Source organism: Monodelphis domestica, chromosome 5 (genome assembly GCF_027887165.1).
Source record: "Monodelphis domestica isolate mMonDom1 chromosome 5, mMonDom1.pri, whole genome shotgun sequence".
Classification (NCBI taxonomy): domain Eukaryota; kingdom Metazoa; phylum Chordata; class Mammalia; order Didelphimorphia; family Didelphidae; genus Monodelphis; species Monodelphis domestica.
The window spans coordinates 33,124,794-33,131,261 of record NC_077231.1 but is presented as its reverse complement, the minus strand read 5'-3'; positions in this window follow the sequence as shown (position 1 = coordinate 33,131,261).

Genomic DNA, 6,468 nt, shown 5'->3' with positions numbered 1-6,468 from the left:
TAGGGGAGATATAAAGATGAAAAAACATTGTTTTCGCTCTCAGAGCTTATGGTTTAATAGAGAATATGACTGCCAAGGAGTCAAAGGGAGCATCAAGGATTTAAGCCTAGTGGTGCTCCTGGGAAGTCAGGAAAAATCTTAGGTTTGAAGGAATAGATAAAAACTCAATTTGGGGCATATTTGGATTTGCAGTGCTAGCTAGATAGGTTTTCAGTTATTTTCCTGTCATTTTTGACTCGGTGACTCTATTTGGGGTTTTCTTGGCAAAGATATGAGTTATTTGCCCTTTCCTTTTCCCACTCATTTACGGATAAGGAAATTGAGGCCAATTGGGTTATGTGACTTGCCCAGGGGTACATAGCTAATAAGTGAGGCCAGGTTTGAACTCAGGAAGAGGAGTCTTCCTGACTTCAGGCAGTTAGGTGGCTCAGTGGCTAGAGCTAGATAGAGAGGCAGACTTGAGCTCAATAGAAGGGAGAGACTTTTTAAATGTTTAAAATTGATCCCAAACCCACCATGAGAGAGAGTGGGTTTCCCATCACTAAATGAGTATAAGTGAAGGCTGAGCAATCACAAATCAGGGATATTGTAGCTGAAACCTCTCAAGTTCAAGAGAATTCTAAAATTGGAATCTATGAAGGTGTCTAAAAGGCAGTTGAAAATTCACTTCTGTAGAGAGGTGAGCTGGCGGGGAGAGAACAGACATGTGCTTAGTGTTTTATAAACATCATCTCGGGAAGATTAAAGTCTGTGACTCATCCAGACATGAGTCACTTATTTACGGAATAGATTCACTTGCATCATTGAAGGGCATCCTCTGTGTACGAGGACCCAGGGCTATTGGAGTACTGTAGTCACTTACGTATATAACTGAAAACAACCTTGGGAAAGCATTTATGTTAAGAGAATGAGAGAAGGCAGAACAGATGATTGAAGGAGAAAGAGAGGCAGGAAGAACCAGGAAAATGTGGGAAGCCAAGGAAATGAGGATTCTGGAGGGAGACTAATAGTGTCAAGTACCCCCCAGACAGTAGGTTTGGTTTTTAATCAGAACGCTGGATTTGACAAGGTGGTGATTAGATATTCTTTGAGAGATCAGCGGGGTTCTCTGTACTCTAGTTCATGCCTACAAGTAGGGTATAAGGTGAAAGAATCTGGGGTGCTTAGTTTGGAGAGAGGGTTTGGGATATTTGGAGTTTCATCATATGGGAAGAGAGCAGACTGTTCTGCTTAGCTCCCGGGGGAGCTGGAGTAGGATCACCCTCCCCAAATCCATTTTGCTAGAAATTGGAGATCCAGGCCCTGGTGACAGTTTATTGGGTAGGAGACAGAATTTAGGCCTTTATGGGTCTATCAGACACAGAAAGTGAAATTATTGCTAGAGATCCCACTTTGGTTAGATATAAACTTCCATAAAGTTTTATGGGAGGTTTTAGGAGAGAGGCCACATGGGGAGCAATGCCTAGATAAATGTGGGAGAAAGACCAGCAAATGTGTCCCAATCCTAACCATACACCAGCCGGGTATATTTGTAGGCATTGTTGGGATGGTTCCACTTTGGGCTGATGTTTAGTCATCTCAGGGCATCATAGGAAGAGAAGCTTCTCGATTTAGGCAAATCCTCCTCTACTGTTACTGTTAAGCACGTTTCTATTTCTTGGAGTGTTGCTGAAATTTCCACTCATACACAAACATGAACTTTAACAGAGTGCCCAGTTCTAAAGTATGCAAATTCTGGTAGTTGAGAAGAGCCAGGTCTGGTAATTAAAGTGTGAACTTCAGAGAAGAGTGGACCTACAGGAAAGCTAGCTAGGCAACGTGGTCAGCAGGAGCCTCAAACCCAGTGGGAACAGTAAAAAGATGGAACAAGGAGGGAAAGGATTTCAAGGTCCTACAAAACCAGAGGATATGAATTTCCTGAGTCACATGCAGTCCTTACATGGGTATCTCCCTAATGGAATACTCTATGTATGTGTCTACTTTCCCATTGACACTGTGTGTACTAATGGGACTGTGCTCCAGACTTACAGGGGAGGAGGGAATGGTTTTTTGTTTTGAAAAATGTATTTAGTCAATTTAGAACATTTCTTTCCCTCCCTCTCCTCCCCCCACCCCTTCCCGTAGCTGATGAGCAATTCCATTGGGTTTTACATGTGTCCTTGATCAGAACCCATTTCCATTTTGTTAGTGTTTGCACTAGGATGTTCATTTAGAGTCTCCATCCCCAACGAAATCCCCCTCAACCCCTGTAATCAAGCAGTTGTTTTTCATCCGTGTTTCTACTCCCAGTTTTTCCTCTGGATGAGGATAGTGTTTTTTCTCGTAGATTCCTCCAAGTTGTTCAGGATCACTGCATTGACACTAATGGAGAAGTCCATTACATTCAATTGTACCACAGTGTATCAGTCTCTGTGTACAATGTTCTCCTGGTTCTGCTCCTCTTGCTCTGCATCAATTCCTGGAGGTTGTTCCAGTTCTCATGGAATCCCTCCAGTTCATTATTCCTTTGAGCACAATAGTATTCCATCACCAACATATACAACGATTTGTTCAGCCATTCCCCAATTGAAGGGCATCCCCTCATTTTCCAATTTTTTTTTGGCCACCACAAACAGCACAGCTTTGAATATTCTTGTACATGTCTTTTTCCTTAATGTCTCTTTGGGGCACAAACCCAGCAGTGCTATGGCTGGATCAAAGGACAGACAGCCTTTTATCGCCCTTTGGGCATAGTTCCAAATTGCCCTCCAGAATGGCTGAATCAATTCACAACTCCACCAGCAATGCATTAATGTCCTGATTTTGCCACATCAGGAGGGAATGTTTTTTACTATTATTCTTACTGGGCTATTTCAGTAAATGCCTTTGTTTTTGAACTTGTCTTCCATTTTAGAATCAATACTGGGTATTGTTTTCAAGGTAGAAGAGAGGTCAAATGACTTGTCCAGGGTCATACAACTAGGACCTTCTGTGTCTAAGCTTGGTTCTCAATCCACTAAACCACCTAGCTGCTCTTCTACTAGTTCACTATTAAAAGTAAGCACAACATTTGGGGCTGAGATTGAACCCAAAGAATATCCTGAACCTGGAATAGGGATCTACTAGAGGGCCCACCTGGGAGTAAGATTTTGGTAGTTGGCTCCTGGAGAGAATTTCAGAAGGGGGAGAGTTAGGCAGAACAGATGGCAGAAAATTCGGTTTTGGATATGCTAAAGTTGAAGTGCAGTGCCTGGAACACATCCAATTCAAGAAGCATAAAGCATAAAAGGCACTTGATGTGCGACCAGACCTCAGGAGAAAATGAAGGTTCAATATATAGATCTGGCTGTCATCTGAACAGAGACCCATGGGAGCTTGAGATCACCCAGTGAAATAATACAAAAGGAAAAGAAAAGGTCTAGGACAGAGTGGTGAGGCGAGCAGAGGTTAGTAGACACCCTTGGTTAGTTAGCTTGACAGATCACCCACGGGTAGTAGACATAGTAAGGATGATGAGCTAACAAAGGAGGGTGAATCGTCAGAAAGGAGAGGGTGGCACCGGGAAAGCTCAGAGAGAAGAGGAGCGAAAGTGAACAGAAGTGTCAAAGGCTACAGACATAGCGAGAAAAAGGAAGACTGAGAAAAGACCATCAGGTTTGGCAGTGAGATGACTGGTGACTGTGAGGAGTGCATAGTGTAAAAAATAGACTCGAATACAGGACTACAATCCCCATGAGCCTTTGCTCCACTTCCCCAGAATGCCTTGTAATCTCACCTGGGCCGAGATCGAGAAGAATGAGATTAGAAGCCAGACATCAGAGAGTGTGACCAAGAGTGGCAGGAAATGAAGTGTGCACACTTAAGGTAGAATGTTTTCCAAAGTTCAGTGAAAATTTATGAAAAGTCATGGACAAAAGTGCCATGGACAGAGATACAGAAGGTTTGTGGTCTGCATGAGCAATTTTTAAAAAATAAACCCTTATCTTCCGTCTTGGAGTCATTACTGTGTATTGGTTCCAAGGCAGAAGAGTGGTAAGGGCTAGGCAATGGGGGTGAAATGACTTGCCCAGGGTCACACAGCTGGGAGGTATCTGAGGCCAGATTTGAACCTAGAACCTCCCATCTCTAGACCTGGCTCTCAATCCCCCCACCTCCCCATGAGCAATTTTTGATGCCCGCTGCTGGCCAGCTTTCTTCTAGGGAGTAAGGAAATGGACTTCTTGGAGGTAGATTTAAAAAAACAAAACAAAACAACTCTTAGTATCAATACTATGTATTGGCTCCAAGGCAGAAGAGTAGTAAGGAGTAGGCAGTGGGGGTAAAGTGACTTGCCTAGGGTCACACAGCTGGGAAGTGTCTAAGGCCAGATTTGAACCCAGGACCTCTTGTATCTGGACCTGGCTCTCAATCCACTGAGGTGAATCTAGTTTTAATTCTGCCAGTGACCAGTTGTGAAAACTTGGACAACATTCTTCATTCCAGTTTCCTTACAGCTGGAGGATGAAAGGATCGAAATCAGTGATCTCCAAGTTCCCTAATAACCCTAAAGTCCCCATGCCCTTGATGTTCTTGGTGAAAAAAGAGGCAAGAAGGTCATGTGCTCTCAGTATTCAAAGTGGAGCTTGAGAAAAGAGATTTGGAGCAGTTGCTATGGGGAATGTGATAAGTGACATAATCAACTGATTTTTAAACCCTCACCTTCCATCTTAGAATCAATATTGTGTATTGGTTCCAAGGGAGAAGAGCGGCAAGGGCAAAGCATTGAGGGTTAAGTGACTTGCCCAGGGTCACACAGCTGGGAAGTGTCTGAGGCCAGATTTGAACCTAGGACCTCTCATCTCTAGGTGGGCTCTCATTCCACTGAGCCACCCAGCCGCCTCTGTTGTAATCAATTTAAATATTAACTAACATTCATTAAGAAGGTATTTTGACAGAAGTAGATCTCCTGGTGCCTGCTCTGTTCAAAGTGAAACAGTGCCTGCCCTCAAGGAGCTTCCATCCCATTGGGGAAGACAACAAGTACATAGATGCATGTTTGCAACATATGAACAAAAGAAATATAAGCTAAATGTTGAGGCAAGGCACTAGCAGTTTGGAAGATGAAGGCGGGCTTGAGATGAGTCGATAAGAGATCAACGGAAGCGTTCCTTGTCTTACATGCTCAGAGGGCTAAGAAGAGGTCATGCAAGAAAAACGAGGATGGGTTCCATCAGCCCTGGCTCTTCACACTCACTTGCTCTTCACCCTGTTCTCTACATTAGACTTCCATCTCTCAGGATAAATTCTCCACCGCCCCCCCTGCCCCCCCATCCAGGACTGGGCAGGCAGGTATAACCCTTTCCCTGAGCATCCGGATTCAGGAGGAATTTGGGACCAAATCAGGATAGTCTTTAATCAGCTTGTTTCTCCTCTTCCCTGAGCAAGGTCAGCCCAGCGCCATCCCTGGGCCCCCAGTGGCTGGCACTGTTCCCGGGTCACATTCCTCTGAGGATGAGAAGGAACCACAGGCACCCAACTTCCCCCTTCAGAGTTTCAGGGGGACAGGTGCCAACTCTCAGTTCCAGCCACTTTCAGCCAAATCCAAGGGCAGAGTCAGGCTGTGAGCCTTGATCTCTGCCTGAAGGCTGGCCTTCTCCCTTTGGGGAAAAATGATCATTTTTATTACTGTAATTGTGGAAGATTTGATAGGTGGGCTATGTTCTGTGGGACCAGATCTGAGCTTCTTGGTACACTATGTGCATAATTATCCACCTCATCCAGTGTCGTGAGAGACTGGTACCCAGAGCACACCCAGGGTGCCCAGGGTCCCTGTTTACCCTGGCGTAGAAGAACCCTCACCATCTGTCTTAGAATCAGTGCTGTGTATTGGTGTGAGGTCAGAAGAGAGGTAAGGGCTAGGCAATGGGGATTTAGGTCACACAGCTGGGAAGTGTCTGGGGGGAAATCTGAACCCAGGACCTCTTGTTTCTAGCTCTGGCTTTCTTCTCCAGGTAATATATAGATATATATTTACTGTCTGAAAAGTTCCAAATCACTATAATGAGTCATAATAATATTGTGAATAAATTAGACAGAAAGAATGCAAAATCAAGACGGAAATCCTCTCACATAGGTGCATTTCTCCCTGCAGAAAGTGGGGAGAATTATTTTTTCTTTCTTGTTCCAATGTTTACATAAGTTTTATCTCTTTCTTGCCCAAATTGGGACCCAGTAATAATAGTGCTAATGTTAATAATGGGCAGCTAGGTGGCACAGTGGATGGACTGTCCAGTCCAGAGTCAGGGAGACTCATCTTTCTGAGTTTCAATTTGACCTCAGACATGCATTAGCTGTGTGGCCCTGGGCAAGTCATTTCCTCATCTGTAAAAGGAGCTGGAGAAGAAAATGGCGAATCACAGCAGTATCTTCGCCAAGAAAACCCCAAACGAGGTCAGACATGACTGAAAGTGACTGACCAACACAGTGTTACTACAAACAGCCATTCCTTTA